Source organism: Lissotriton helveticus, chromosome 4_1, assembly GCF_964261635.1.
Source record: "Lissotriton helveticus chromosome 4_1, aLisHel1.1, whole genome shotgun sequence".
In the NCBI taxonomy this organism is placed as follows: Eukaryota; Metazoa; Chordata; class Amphibia; order Caudata; family Salamandridae; genus Lissotriton; species Lissotriton helveticus.
In genome coordinates, this window is record NC_136063.1 from 935,983,628 (window position 1) to 935,997,695 (window position 14,068).

Below are 14,068 nucleotides of genomic sequence, written 5' to 3' on the forward strand. Positions count from 1 at the left end.
TATGTAAGGTGTGTGTGTGTTGGACACGCCACATGACCTGGTGGTACGTAGACCCAATGTCATGTGAATCTGCATAGTTGTGCCAGTATGTGTTGCACACACACGCATAGCAGCAGCTATGGCTGAGTACACAGCATTTTCATAGCACGAGGGTGAATGTCTGGTGTTGTCTGTGTGTAGGGTGGCCGGAGCATGCTCTATTAATGGATGGAAGGAGGGTCATCCTGTAGGTGTCTGTGTTCCTGGATAGTGTGCGCTGCATGTTGGCTGTGTATGCAGCTGCAGCAATGAGTGAATACATGACGGCAGGAGGGGTGTGACTAATTGCTAAACAAACACATAGCACAAGGGCAGCCGCAATGCACAAAGTGACATGTGGATGTGAAGGCAGGAGTGTCTGCCTCACTCAGGATCACTGACAACTAAATGGCACAGTAATCACCACACATCACAGTCAGTGGATCAGGGCCCTTACGGTCAAGTGGGGCACAAGACACACAGCGTCTGCAGGTGTATACAAGAGCTAGTATGTTCAAAGGAAAACTGCACCAACAAAGACATGTACCTCACACACAACATAGTATTCTAGCCTTCACCCACCCCATGCGTGTGGTCAATATACAGTTACACACCTAACAAGCATGAGGTAACTACGTTCAAAATAGTATATGTGCACGTAAGACGGACATGTGTGTAGAGCCACAAGCAGGCACTATATTCTGTAGGAGTCAGACGTCATGCACAACATGATAATCTACATTGTGAGCCCATGGAGCTTTCACAATCATACATGTGCATTGTCAATAAGTCCAATTTACACTAATCATGATGTCACCTGTAATGCCGCTTTACGAATACCTACAAGGCTGTCAACGACTGGCCGTACCTTTCTTCATCAGACTGGTGTGATGCTCTAAGGGTTCCACCTCCAAATAGCCCATTGGTCTGAGTACAAACAACAGACACAAAAGGGTGATCAGGCGAGGGAAGGAGAGGATGGGAACTGCTGGGAGGGAGACCTGAAACAGAGGCAATTAAGCATTAGGACAACATTCTCATGTCACAGACACTTTAAAAACCTCATTAGCTACACTGTACCAGTCACACCTGTGAAGTGTACTGTCTGGTGACAAATAATGATGATTAATCATGCCATCACATCAGATTCGATGCTGTGACACAGACACATAAAAACTGGGACAGTCTGTCATCCATTAGAGTCATGTGTAACGCTCACAAGTGAGCACCCATGCAAAAAGATCTATCTAGTATAAACACATTCCCAGGCACAGATGAGGTAGACCTCAGTAACAAATGGAAACATATGGAAATCCAACTACCGCTAACTCTAAAGTCTGTATGTGATATTGGTTAGCCATAAGGGCCCTGTAGGCTAACTTGAGCAAATCCACTACAGCTGTTAGTATCACATATGATGAGGAAGCTAATGATCGACATGCAATGAAGGCACTCTGTAGCCAGTCTTCTGGCGTGTCAAGTATGCATCACAATGCTAAACATGATATGCATGTACAAAAAATATTACGTGCAAGTGATGTCCATCCAAGCTACATAATCAGACCCTACCATAGCACAGTCATGGTGCCGGCGACCAGAGATTCATGTGAATGACCGCACTCCACTGGTGCTACACAGAAATTCACATATGCATCTTTCACACTTTTTACTTTGTCATGCTAAACATACATGGCATCATGTGCATCTAAACATCACGGCTACTCACTGTGAAGGCTGGCGTAGCAGTATTCTCAACCTGCACTGAGGTAACGACATGACAGTGACATGATATACTGCTGCAAGGGGCAATGCATCCATGTTAACTGATTCACAGGACAGTTGTCTTAAGATGTGGAACATACACTGGGCAACACCAACACCAACACCACATGGTTTCATGGTAATCACACTGGACTGGCCCACAAGCTGGAGGTGAGGATCCAGTCACATTCTAATGCACACAGTGAGGCTGCAATCCCCCACAGAGTCCGTGGTTGTGACCTCTGACACAATGTCATGCCATGGTATGTTCAATGTTGCTGTGGCAATGTCTACACACATTGATGCATTCACCAGAGTATCAAAGTACAACAGATGACAGAAGGGGTGACTATCCTGTCATGGGAGTGGCCATACATGTCATGAGGTACATAATGGAGTAGCATGTATGCAAGATGACACCACATGCACATGAACATGTACCACACATTTCTACACATACCAACGCTAAACAGCCTCATATGAGTCCTTACCCAAATTGACTTCTCCACATGTTCAAGCATGCTCCGTTGATGTGGCTGACGTTACAATCATAATGAGCAGTAGCAGGATGACCACGATGTACCCCAACGGACAACAGGCAGGGCGAGCTGTGGATGAGAGTGGCACACAAGGGGTCACGTTCGGTATAATGTCATTTTGTCAATGTCTGTTGAATAGCCAGATGTAGTATGACACCTGTACATTCCGAGTGCACTCATAGCACGTATGTGTGTAGCATTACAACTGAACATGTGACACAGCACAACACACATCCAAGTGATCTTGCTTACAGTCTGTTGCATACACAGCATGCTACCCATGCTACTCTATAGTCCATCTTTTACTTAAAAGATGAAAGGACTCACCATCATGAAAGAAGTTGCGGATGAGGTGACCGCGGATATCATCTTCACCCTCCTCATCACTGGCATCCTGGCCAAGGCCTTCATCCTCAACGGGCAGATGTTCCAGCTCATCAGGATCCAGGTAGAGTGGCACAGCCTTCTCCACTGCCATGTTGTGTAGCATGCAGCACACGGTGAAGATGTCACACACCTTGCGTGGGCTGTATTGGAGGGCTCCGCCTGTCTTGTCCAGGCACCTGAAGCGGCTCTTCAGGAGTCCAAAGGTCCGTTCGATCACCTGCCTGGTCTTCACATGTGCATTGTTGTAACGCTGGTCTGCAGCTGTCCTGGGGTTGCGTAGCGGAGTCATTAGCCACGGCATGTTTGGATATCCAGCGTCTCCTGCAATTTGACATCATGTACAAGAGTGAATCATATGATGCAGATCATGAAGTTGTGACATACTGACATACAGAGCTCACAGTGTATACTCACCAACTAGACATGCCCGGTGGTTGTGCAGCTGCAGCATCATCTGTGGTACCCTGCTACGCCTCATGATGAAAGCATCGTGGCATGATCCTGGATAACGTGCACAAACATGTGAGATAATCATGTTGGCAAGACACACCACCAGGGCATTTATCGAGTGGTAGTGTTTCCTGTTGCGATACGCTTGCTCCTGAGCCTGTGGTGGGACAAGAGTAACATGTGTACCATCAATTGCACCAATTACATGTGGCATACGGCCCAGGGCATAGAATTCCCCCTTGACATCTGTCAACTCTTCTCGAGTAGGGAATGTAATGAATTCATCAAGGTGGAGCAACATTGCTCCCAAAACATCACCCAATACCCGGCTAAACATGGTCTGAGACATCCCTCCCACATCAGCTATGGTAAATTGGAAGGTACCTGTGGCAAAGAAATGGAGGGCTGCCATCACCTTTACCTTGGGTGTCAGTGCACCTGGATACCTGTGGCGTGGTTGTAGGTGAGCCTCAAGCCTGCCCGTCAGGTCCTTGATCAACTGTCGGCCGAAGCGATATCGACGGATGCAGTTGCGCTCCCTCATGGCTTCCAAGTCAGGCAACGGCCTTTCCAGAGGGGGTGCCCTGCAAGACACAATTTTAAGGATATGTCTACAACTGTCTGACTAAGACTATAACAATGTACATGGCACAAGCAACACTTCTTCAAATAATGTAGACAATTTGGAGTGTGGTGTGGGATACACACAGATGCCAGCTCCCACACACTCCTCCGTGGTGAAGGAAAATACCTGTAGTGTGTGGAATGGATGTGACATGCATACAAGCCTTCAGATGTAAAGGTCTTAGTGACCATGACAATGTATCATGTCAGTGAGACACGTCATGTCAATGTCAGTAGGAGGTTGTCTGCACACCCAGAGGGCAGACTGCAATACACACACACACCACATGTGCAATCATTTGCACTGTTCAGCCTTAGTCATGTCGCGGTGTGTACTTTCAGTGACAATTACATGACCATCATCATACAGCATGATAATTACATTTGTCACTGACGGTCTGTGATGCCATCACACATGTGAACGGGTCATTAACACACGTGGCATGGTGTGTGTACATTAGTCACCCTGCCATCACAGCAAGGACACAACATAGATGCTCCTACAGCAGATGCACAGTACTTTCAAGGACTAGTTACTTACCTTTTGTAAACCAATATCTGTAAGGAACAGTAGGCAGTAGCAAAGTGTCACGTTTCAATACATACATAGCTTTGGACTAATTAGCCTCCCTGGGTGTCATCGATCTGACCAGTGAGTGGTGGCTATCCAGGCCACACTGGAACAAAACTAGTGTTGTTGATTGGCATCCGACAAGGGCGTGGCCACGTTTTGGCCGTACCTACAACGCATACACTGGCAGCTGTTACACAAACATATCCCACAGAGAGTGTGGGTAGCAGGCAAAGATGCATGTCAAGTAGCTAAACATCACTCCCAGAGTCAGGGAGGATGATGACATCTTTGCGTAGTGCCTGTACCTCTTGGATACCCTCTACAGCATAGGTAACGGGAATGTGTTCTGTGGTTTTGAGGGCTGCATGCAGATGCTTCCTGGGATGGGGTGATAGGACAGGGAACATGGTCAGTCCGGGTAGGGCAGTGGGGGTCTGACAACGTGCCTATGTACAGACAAACATGCTGCGTGGCTGTACATGCTTGCAAATATACATACAGTACTCTCATCAAGATAGGCCTGCAGAGGCTCAGCGTAGCGTTAGTGTAGTTGAAGGACCTGAGTGACAAGTTGGTCCTCACCGCAGCAACAGGGAGATGAAGGGCCATGGTTCCAACCGCCCACATAAACACTACACTGAACGTTGCCCAATCATCCAAATACATCTTTTGAGTTGAGACATCACCTGTGTCTGGCTAGGTGTCCACAACACTCGCATCCCCCAGTCCACCTGTCCTGTGGTGTTGGGACTGACACTCACGTGCCAGTGGGTCTTCTTGACCCTCCCAATACTCATTAGCGCCTATTGTAATGAGGTGTGGCCAGCTCATTGATGTTTACATTCCCATGCAGCATTAAGAGCGGTGTTCTGCCACACAGTTACCACGGCGGAGCCGTACAGTGTGTGGTATCGGGGCCAGCACCACCCCAGAATGGCGCCACGGCTGACACCTGGGGGAGATCTGGCAGTGAGGTTGTGAGTTGAACCAGCGGGGACCAGGATGAACATTCCGATCATGTCTGTCACAGCGGTTCTGGGACGTATGCACCGCCTGCGTCCGTCACTCAGCGAATGATGGCGTCAGGGGCATATTAACAGAGGCGCAACTGCCCCCTGACGGGTACGGTGGGCCAGAAGCTGATGCGGAGTCAGTGGGCGGGGTGAGGGACATCATGGACATGAGGAAGTGCACTTACTCCTCCTGTGTCACATGCAGGGCTGGGACCGTAGGTCGTGGTGCTGGCTACGATGGCTGCTATTCTGATGGAGCCGTGTGGTCGCCGTCACCCTAATCCCATGCAGCATTGCACTTGCATCGTGGTTATTTGTCAATGCAATTACACATCTCTGACTTTTGTTGTTTACCTGACGAGTTTGCCCTGGGGAATGATGTACTAATGAGGGGCTCACATGTCTCCACACCCACACACATGCACTGGTCCTACATCCCAACCATGAGCTATTGTGGTGCTGTGCCAACTGCTGGAGTCTAAGTGGCTTGTGGGACATATCACACCTGGATTCATATGTCAGGTCCCCGCAATTGGAGCAGCTCTTGTTGTTGTGCCTGACGTGAAAACCGTGGAGACACAGACGGTGAGGGTCACTCACCAACATGAGGCCTTTTCATTCCTCACAGGCTTTGTAAGTGACATCCCTATTGGCACGGTCTTGAGTATGACAATAAAAGATAAATGTTCTGAAGTGTTAGTACAATGATATAGGGTACAAAATGTGTAAGCTTTAACTTAGACCGGACCTGCGTTGGTGTTGAGAAACAAACAGAGGACCTGACGTGTGGACGCAGAGGTGACATATGACTACTCAGATAACGTCATCAGGGCAGACACAACGCCAAGGATACTTGCAGAGCCAGAGGATTTACACACCAACACACAAGTGTACGGTATTAAGGAAATTGCCATGTCCAGGATGACATGTGGGGATTTTCTGAGGTGAGTAATACTTTACTGACCTGTTCATGGCATATGCTAACAGCATGCACAATGTAGCACATGGCACACACATGACGTGGTCACACAGGGTCATGCTGTGCGGCTATGACACCTCTGTGACAGTGGGCATGTTCCTGTCATCATGTGCCAGTTCCCTGTACTGAATTGTGGCCCATTCGAGTGTTCATGTGCCTCGCTACATGTTGCAGACGTTAATCGTGTTGAAATTGTTGAATGCATGTGATGCACATGTGCATCATGAATGATGACATGTTGTGCAAGCTATTCACACATCAACTGAGGCACAGGGTCACAATCCCTGTGCTTCTTCAATGTCTGCCAAACCTGGCACATACTGATGTATGTGTGCCATGCTGATGTATGCATCCACATGGTCGACATGAGTGTAGACTACATCCCTGCTGTGTGATTTCCTAGTGTGACTCTGCCAATGGTGACATGAAGTTGGACAGGGACGCAGCCTACACAATCGTTCACTTGACCACGTCTGACACAATGTACCCCAATGGTACGTGCCTGTGTACGCATCGTTTCCCTATCGCCTTTAGGCTCTGCGCGAGCTGAGCGTACCCCAATGGTACGTGCCTGTGTACGCATCTTTTCCCTATCGCCTTTAGGCTCTGCGCGAGCTGAGCGTACCCCAATGGTACGTGCCTGTGTACGCATCTTTTCCCTATCGCCTTTAGGCTCTGCGCGAGCTGAGCGTACCCCAATGGTACGGGCGTGTGTACGCATCGTTTCCCTATCGACTTTAGGCTCTGCGCGAGCTAAGCGTACCCCAATGGTACGTGCGTGTGTCGGCCTCGTTTCCCTATCGCATTTTGGCTGTACGCGAGCTAAGCGTACCCCAATGGTACGTGCGTGTGTCGGCCTCGTTTCCCTATCGCATTTCGGCTGTACGCGAGCTAAGCGTACCCCAATGGTATGGGCGTGTGTACGCATCGTTTCCCTATCGCCTTTAGGCTCTGCGCGAGCTAAGCGTACCCCAATGGTACGTGCGTGTGTCGGCCTCGTTTCCCTATCGCATTTCGGCTGTACGCGAGCTAAGCGTACCCCAATGGTACGTGCGTGTGTCGGCCTCGTTTCCCTATCGCATTTCGGCTGTACGCGAGCTAAGCGTACCCCAATGGTACGTGCGTGTGTCGGCCTCGTTTCCCTATCGCATTTCGGCTGTACGCGAGCTAAGCGTACCCCAATGGTACGGGCGTGTGTACGCATCGTTTCCCTATCGCCTTTAGGCTCTGCGCGAGCTGAGCGTACCCCAATGGTACGTGCCTGTGTACGCATCGTTTCCCTATCGCCTTTAGGCTCTGCGCGAGCTGAGCGTACCCCAATGGTACGGGCGTGTGTACGCATCGTTTCCCTATCGCCTTTAGGCTCTGCGCGAGCTGAGCGTACCCCAATGGTACGTGCCTGTGTACGCATCGTTACACCATTCAATGTGTAGCATTGGCAATGGCAATGTCACTGTACTTGTGTGTGGATTTTAAAATATGCATAGGGAACAACTAGGGGAACAGTGTACTGTTCAAAATGCAACCAGGTTGTCATGGATACGGAGTTTTTTTACACTCCTACAGGTGTCCTGGAAGAATCAGTTAGGAAAAAGTATACAATGTTGCGAAAGTTGTTGTTCAGCTCTGGCTCTATTTTCAAACCATGCATATGTGTGTCATGGGCTTAGGTGTGATGTGATTGGATGGAACATAGGATGCAAATTATGGTGGCCTATCACACACTACTCCTTGGACTCACAGACCCTCTGCAGCACAGATATAAGGCAGCATGTGGCTGTGGGAGGGCACTTGCCTGCACAACATTGGTGTGCTAACCACAGCTGCTGTCTCTGAATCCTCTGGCCCTGATTAGCTGAACATGGAGAGGGCACCTGCATTCACTGATGGTGAGAACAAGGCCCTTCTGGATGCCCTCCTGCCAAACTTCAGCAAGCTGTATGGGAGACCAGAGGATCAGGAGAGTGATGTGTGCAATACCTTGGAGTGTGCACCTGTTGTGTGTGTGACATCATAGCCACTGTGTAGTAATAGTGGATAGATGCAATGTTGTTGTGAGTGAGTGCCAGGGTGCACAGTGTTGTTAGAAGAGAGTTATTTGTTGTAGTGTGGTGTGTGACAGCATGTCACGTGCTGCATTGCACCCAGACATAGCATATCTTGTTCAGTGAGTGTCATGCTCAAAGAGTGTTTTACAGCCCTCATGTAATCTGTAGATTTTCAATGTCATGCTAAGCAGTTGTGTTAGCACACAGGCCACATACTCCTGGACAATGATGCTAATGTGTGTGCCATACGTTGCCCTATTGTCATCATGTATTTTGTGGACATATGGGTGTCTTGGGAACATGCACCAGGTATACTGATGTTCTGTAACTTTACATTTGTGACAGGTATCTGCCTATGAGAAGGGTGAAATCTGGGTGGACATCGCCAGGGCTGTCCGGAGAGAGGGGGGGCCTCGCAGGAGGCTTCGAAACATAAAGAAGAGGTGGCAGGACATCCGGTGCTGGAGCCGCCGCATCGCCCGAGTCCAGCTGAAGCTGGAAGCTCCACGCCGGCATGGCGGCAGCCGCGAACTCACCCCCAACATGCTCCGGGTCCTGGAAGTGGTGTTCCCAGACCTCCATAGGCAGTTGCAGGAGGGACAGCAGCACGAAGGGGGTAGGTACATGTCTGTTTGTAGTCATGTGTGTGAGAAATGGTACCTGAAGAGCTCTAAGGCATGGTCACACTCCCATAGTTTGAGTGGTGTGGTCAGACAGGCAGTTCATGCATTGGAATTCGATTGTCCCTCTGTCAGCAGCTGCTTCTTTACATGCCTTGCCCTACCCCACAGTAGAGGTTTGCTTTGGCTAATGCTTGTTTTTGACATGTACTCCTATGGTGCAGTGTCTCAAGTTGCATCTTCCTTTGCACATCTTCATGTTGTAGGGGGGTATGTGACACCTGTTCGTACCTTAGATGTAGCACCACATGTGCACTATGTCTGCCCTTCTTCATATTGTGGCACTGTTCTTGAGTCTCAACAAGTGTTTTGTGCACAAGTCAGCCTCAGTGGCCTTTGTCCATGGTACACTTTCTAATTATCTTGTGTTAGCTGCAGGTGCACAATGTACATGTGCTATTTTTTGGACTTCTGCATACTCACACTGGGCAGTGCGTGTGTGCATATTCTCAACATCTGTGGCATGTTCTTTGTACATAGTATTGATGGTTTGCCACACAATGTGACTTTGGATGTACAAAGCGGTGATGGCAGTGTGAGGTGATGGAAGACTTGTTTCAGGTCCCAGGATGGCATCACATGGCAGTTTGCCCAGGACTTTTCTAATGTGGCACAGAGTCAAAGCGAATCAAACATGGACAGGTCTTCATTTGGGTGGCAGGGTTGGCTAATGAACTGTTATGCATCATCAGCTATCCTGTTGTCAGGCAGTGGATCATGATTGTGTCTCTCATACAAGTATTTTCCTTGCCTATACCTTGTCTCCTACCTTACATTGAGCTTTGTGTCTCTGACATTTCTCCACAAGTAGAATTGTCATTATGAAGAGTTATGTGTCATGTGACTCATGATGCATGCCATGTTGACGAAAGAGGCCATATGATTTGCAGCTGATATGTCTGATGTGTACAGGTGACTGATATGTTTTCATTCTTCGCCTTGCTCACAGCATCATCATCTGAATCTGGAGGAGACAGAGGCGCGGACCAGGCGGAGGGACACACCGACAGTGCCACCTGCTGGGAGGTGTCAGAGGGAGGCAGTGGCACAGAGTGGGAGGAGAGTCTACAGGCCGCACGACATGTGACTGACACATCGTACCATGCCGACGAATCCGAGACAGACTCTCAGGAGGGGGGGGGGAATATGCAGCAATGGTCACTCATACATCTTTGGCTGCCCTCCCCTCCTCCAGTCCCATCTCCAACCTCCCACTCCTTGGTGTGCCTAGGGTCCGTGCTAGCCCCCGTGTCTCCTTTGTTCCCGGCACCGCAGCCCCTGCCCCTGTGTCCCCAGCTGCCCTCAGTGCTGAGACAGTGGACCTACTCCGGCAGATTGCAGTAGGTCAGGCATCCATGCTGTCTGTCCTCCATGGACATACACAACTGATTACACAGGTGGTGTCGTTCATGGAGGGCATGTCATCAGCCATGTCTGATCTGCGTCGGAGTGTGGCTGCCATTGAATCAACACTGACGGCAGCTATGTACACCCAGCAGCATCTGTCCCCCCCCCATCCTTCAGAGCCATCCACCTCTGCCTCTCACATACCTACACAGCATACACGCACACGCCACAGGTCAGACACACCCAGCGCACACACACAGCATAAGAAGCTCAAAGCTCCACGCACACAGTCTCAAGGGCAAGTAGGCACACCCACAGGGAGAGGGGAGACACCTCACACACGCATCCACACACCCAGTAGGACTGACTCACAGCCCTGTACCTCCACCCCCAATGTGTCCCCGGGTTCAGGTGGTAGTTTTTCCGCCCTGGCTGAGGTGTGCAGCCAGGTTTTTGAATCTACTTTCTGCGATGCCCCAACCAGTGTGGATGAATCCACTCCACCTGCACCCACACCACCTGTCCTTCCCTCTCCTGTCCATGCGGTGCCGGAGGATTCCACAGATGGTGCCCCCGTAGTCAGCACAGCTGATTAAACGCCATGTGCAGGCAGGTTTGGGTGAGATGACACCCATGGAGGCACAAACTATTGCTGAGACTCTATTGGACTGGCCATTGGCCTTTAATGAGCGAGGACTCTCATTTGCTTTTATTTTGTGATTCCGCTGAATAAAGCTAATTTTTGCTTTTCAGATTAGTAGTTTGTGTGATGATGTCTGTGACTGCTGGGTGCCTGGGAGCTGGTGTGATGTTCACATTTAGGTATACTAAAATGTGTCTATCTCCTGAGGGTAATGAGGTTGACAATGGTATGTTTTTGATGTACGAGCTGGGCAGTGGTGGGCACTCTGATGCTGGGCAGTGGTGGGCAGTGGTGGGCACTCTGATGCTGGGCACTCTGATGCTGGGCAGTGGTGGGCACTCTGATGCTGGGCACTCTGATGCTGGGCAGTGGTGGGCACTCTGATGCGGGGCACTCTGATGCTGGGCAGTGGTGGGCACTCTGATGCTGGGCAGTGGTGGGCACTCTGATGCTGGGCAGTGGTGGGCACTCTGATGCTGGGCACTCTGATGCTGGGCAGTGGTGGGCACTCTGATGCTGGGCAGTGGTGGGCAGTGGTGGGCACTCTGATGCTGGGCAGTGGTGGGCACTCTGATGCTGGGCACTCTGATGCTGGGCAGTGGTGGGCACTCTGATGCTGGGCAGTGGTGGGCACTCTGATGCTGGGCACTCTGATGCTGGGCAGTGGTGGGCACTCTGATGCTGGGCACTCTGATGCTGGGCAGTGGTGGGCACTCTGATGCGGGGCACTCTGATGCTGGGCAGTGGTGGGCACTCTGATGCTGGGCAGTGGTGGGCACTCTGATGCTGGGCACTCTGATGCTGGGCAGTGGTGGGCAGTGGTGGGCACTCTGATGCTGGGCAGTGGTGGGCACTCTGATGCTGGGCAGTGGTGGGCACTCTGATGCTGGGCACTCTGATGCTAGGCAGTGGTGGACACTCTGATGCTGGGCACTCTGATGCTGGGCAGTGGTGGGCACTCTGATGCTGGGCACTCTGATGCTGGGCAGTGGTGGGCACTCTGATGCGGGGCACTCTGATGCTGGGCAGTGGTGGGCACTCTGATGCTGGGCAGTGGTGGGCAGTGGTGGGCACTCTGATGCTGGGCAGTGGTGGGCACTCTGATGCTGGGCAGTGGTGGGCACTCTGATGCTGGGCACTCTGATGCTGGGCAGTGGTGGGCACTCTGATGCTGGGCACTCTGATGCTGGGCAGTGGTGGGCACTCTGATGCTGGGCAGTGGTGGGCAGTGGTGGGCACTCTGATGCTGGGCAGTGGTGGGCACTCTGATGCTGGGCAGTGGTGGGCAGTGGTGGGCACTCTGATGCTGGGCAGTGGTGGGCACTCTGATGCTGGGCACTCTGATGCTGGGCAGTGGTGGGCACTCTGATGCTGGGCACTCTGATGCTGGGCAGTGGTGGGCACTCTGCTGCGGGGCACTCTGATGCTGGGCAGTGGTGGGCACTCTGATGCTGGGCACTCTGATGCTGGGCACTCTGATGCTGGGCAGTGGTGGGCACTCTGATGCTGGGCAGTGGTGGGCAGTGGTGGGCACTCTGATGCTGGGCAGTGGTGGGCACTCTGATGCTGGGCAGTGGTGGGCACTCTGATGCTGGGCACTCTGATGCTGGGCAGTGGTGGGCACTCTGATGCTGGGCACTCTGATGCTGGGCAGTGGTGGGCACTCTGATGCGGGGCACTCTGATGCTGGGCAGTGGTGGGCACTCTGATGCTGGGCAGTGGTGGGCAGTGGTGGGCACTCTGATACTGGGCAGTGGTGGGCACTCTGATGCTGGGCAGTGGTGGGCACTCTGATGCTGGGCACTCTGATGCTGGGCAGTGGTGGGCACTCTGATGCTGGGCAGTGGTGGGCAGTGGTGGGCACTCTGATGCTGGGCAGTGGTGGGCACTCTGATGCTGGGCACTCTGATGCTGGGCAGTGGTGGGCACTCTGATGCTGGGCAGTGGTGGGCACTCTGATGCTGGGCAGTGGTGGGCACTCTGATGCTGGGCAGTGGTGGGGACTCTGATGCTGGGCAGTGGTGGGCAGTGGGGGGGGGGTTTAGCCATACACACACTCTGATGCTGGGCACAGGTGGCCAGGGGGGGGGGTCTCAGACACACACTCTCATACTTACACATACAATTACTTAGCAGACGTATGTCCCACACGTCTATTGCACTGGTGTTGTGCGGTGAGCTGGATGACATACATCGAGCTGGATGACGTACATGCGGCACGTATGACACTGGTGGAGTGCGGTGACGTACCGTACCCCGAAGTCGATGACGTAGGTGCGGTACGTCTCCGTATTACACTGGTGTTGTGCGGTGACGTACCGTACCCCGGGCTGGATGACGTACATGCGGCACGTATAACACTGGTGGAGTGCGGTGACGTACCGTACCCCGAAGTCGATGACGTAGGTGCGGTACGTCTCCGTATTACACTGGTGTTGTGCGGTGACGTACCGTACCCCGGGCTGGATGACGTACATGCGGCACGTATAACACTGGTGGAGTGCGGTGACGTACCGTACCCCGAAGTCGATGACGTAGGTGCGGTACGTCTCCGTATTACACTGGTGTTGTGCGGTGACGTACCGTACCCCGGGCTGGATGACGTACATGCGGCACGTATAACACTGGTGGAGTGCGGTGACGTACCGTACCCCGAAGTCGATGACGTAGGTGCGGTACGTCTCCGTATTACACTGGTGTTGTGCGGTGACGTACCGTACCCCGGGCTGGATGATGTACATGCGGCACGTATAACACTGGTGGAGTGCGGTGACGTACCGTACCCCGAAGTCGATGACGTAGGTGCGGTACGTCTCCGTATTACACTGGTGTTGTGCGGTGACGTACCGTACCCCGGGCTGGATGACGTACATGCGGCACGTATAACACTGGTGGAGTGCGGTGACGTACCGTACCCCGAAGTCGATGACGTAGGTGCGGTACGTCTCCGTATTACACTAGTGATGTGCGGTGACGTTCCGTACCCCGTGGTCGATGACGTAGGT